The sequence below is a fragment of the Hyaena hyaena genome, unplaced genomic scaffold (assembly GCF_003009895.1).
Source record: "Hyaena hyaena isolate Hyena2069 unplaced genomic scaffold, ASM300989v1 scaffold_896, whole genome shotgun sequence".
Taxonomy (NCBI): Eukaryota; Metazoa; Chordata; class Mammalia; order Carnivora; family Hyaenidae; genus Hyaena; species Hyaena hyaena.
The window spans coordinates 252,039-254,856 of record NW_024081528.1 but is presented as its reverse complement, the minus strand read 5'-3'; positions in this window follow the sequence as shown (position 1 = coordinate 254,856).

The following is a 2,818-nucleotide window of genomic DNA, read 5'->3' as shown; positions in this document are numbered from 1 at the left end:
TGACAATGAGGCAAGCGTGTGGACAGGGGCAGAAATGGGCACAAGGGTGAACTATGAGCTTCCGGGCACCCGTCCTAGGCTCCACCTGGCAGTCTCTGTGCACAGGTAGCCTCAGGTACTGGCATTCTGCCCTGAGTTCTGTAATCAAGTCCTACTTTCTGCTTAAGATTGCCCCAGTGGTTTTGTTACATACAATCAGAATCCTGATTAATGTAGTGAGTCATTTCCAGGGAACAACTGTGGGATGGAGAGCCCTTGTTTCCTGCTCTAGACATGGTGGGGGAGGGACACTATCCAGGTTTTTATACTCTGAAATAAAGTCAGCAAAGGGTTATTCTTTTTTTGATTGGAGAGGCACTGAATTCTAAATTATTGTTCTCAAATACCAATGCATTTCCTCATCTGGACACTAGACAGTAATTTTGATCAAGGTAAGTTAAGATCCAGATCATTTTTTTAAATGTTTATTTATTTTTGAGAGACAGAAAGGGTGCAAGCAGGGGAGAGGCACAGAGGCAGAGACACAGAATCTGAAGCAGGCTCCAGGCTCTGAGCTGAAGTTAGATGCCTAACTGACTGAGCCATCCAGGTGCCCCAGATCCAGATAATTTTTTTTTTTAATTTTTAATGTTTATTTTAGAGACAGAAAAGAGCTTGAGTGGGCAAGCTCTTGGAGGGGCAGAGAGAGAGGGAATCACAGAATCTAAAGCAGGCTTCAGGCTCTGAGCTGTCAGCACAGAGCCCGACACGGGGCTCAAACCCATGATCTGTGAGATCATGACCTGAGCTGAAGTCGGACGCCCAACCAACTGAGCCACCCAGGCGCCTGCAGATCCAGATAATTCTAATGAAGGTCCGGAACCTCATAGGATTGGTTCATTAACCTATGTCAGGTTGAAGCAACTGGACAATTTTGTATGGCCACAGACATTCTGTTTTACCTGTGAGCTCTACATCTCCGAATCAGTTTGTAAGAAAATTATGCCATTAATACGTTTCTTGCATTGTCACAGAGATCTGCATAATGACCAGGCTTTCCTCAGGTCATTTCCCCAGGTGTTTTTGCAGCATCTGACATCAAAAGATCCATAAAACAAAAACAGAGAGGAGTTACTGTGCATGAGGAGACATTTATTTTTATTTATTTTTATTAAAAATATTTTGTTAACATGTATTTATTTTTGAGAGACAGAGAGAGACAGAGCATGAGTGGGGGAGAAGCAGAGGGAGAGGGAAACACAGAATCTGAAGCAGGCTCCAGGCTCTAAGCTTGACAACACAGAGCCCAGCGTGAGGCTTGAACGCATGAACTGTGAGATCATGACCTGAGCCGAAGTTAGATGCTTAACTGATGAGCCACCCAGGTGCCCAGGGGAGAGATTTATGTAAAGCATTTATCTTCAGTTTTAGGGACATGCTTTGGAAAAATGTAGAGCACTTTATCAGTTTTAATTATTAAATATTTTTGTTTTAAAATGTGAATTAGTATTTTTGTTTTAAATGTCATTTTAGAGCTTACTTTTCCACCCAAATATTAAAACAGAAGCTTAATCATCTTCCGGGGTGCCTGGGTGGCTCAGCTGGCTAAATGTCCAACTCTTGATTTCGGCTCAGGTCTCTTGATCTTGCAAGTTAGGCTCCATGCTGACAGTACAGAGCCTGCTCACGATTCTCTCTCTCCTTCTCTGCCTCTCCTCCCACTCTCTCTTTCAAAATAAATAAAAATAAAACTTAAAAAAAGATTAATCATCTTCCTTAAGTAGAAAGTAACATTATTATTTATTTTCTACCCACTTTAAGAAGATTTTGAGATGTGAGGAAAAAATCCTTGTGCACTGTTGGTGAGAAGGTAAACTGGTGCAGCCACTGTGGAAAAGAGTATGGAATTTCCTCAAACAAAAACAGAAACACCATAGGATCCAGCAATTCCTTTAACGGCTATTTATGAAAAAAAAAAAAAAAAAAAAGAAAGAAAGAAAAGAAAACACTAATTCTAAAAGATATGTTAACCCCTATGTTTATTCCATAGCCAAGATATGGAAGTAACTTAAGTGGCCACTGATAGATGAGTGAATAAAGATGTGCTATATACACAAAATGGAATATTATTCAACTATAAAAAAGAATGAGGGGGCACCTGGCTGGCTCACATCCAGCTTCGGCTCAGGTCATGATCTTAGGGGTTTGTGAGTTCAAGTCCCACATCCAGCTCTCTGCTGTTGGCCTGTCAGCACAGAGCCTGCTTTGGACCTTCTGCCCCCCATTCTCTGCCCACCCCCACTTGCATGCTCCCCCAAATCAATAAATATTAAAAAAAAGAATGAAATCTTGCCATTTGCAGCAACATGGATAAATCTAGAAGATATTATGCTAAGTGAAAAACTCAGAGAAAGACAAATATCTTACGATTTCACTCATATGTGAAATCTAAAAAAGATGAATAAACAAATAAAAAGCAGAGACAGACCCTTAAATATGGAGGAAAAACTGATGGTTGCCAAAGGAGACCCAGGCTTTGAGTATGGAATGAATAAATCACAGGAATTAAAGGCACAGCATAAGGAATATAATGGCTGATACTGTAACAGCTTATGGTGAGCACAGCATAACATACAGAGCTGTCCAATCACAATGTTGTCCACCTGAAACTAATATAACATTGTGTCAGTATAAACTAATGATACTTCAGTTAAAAAAAAAGATTTTGAGATGTTTCACAATTAAAAAGAAAAATAAAACAGAATATGGAAATAAAATGAAGAAAATCTAAAAGCACTCCCAGAAAACGATTTGAAAGAGAAGAGAGATAGGGTAACAG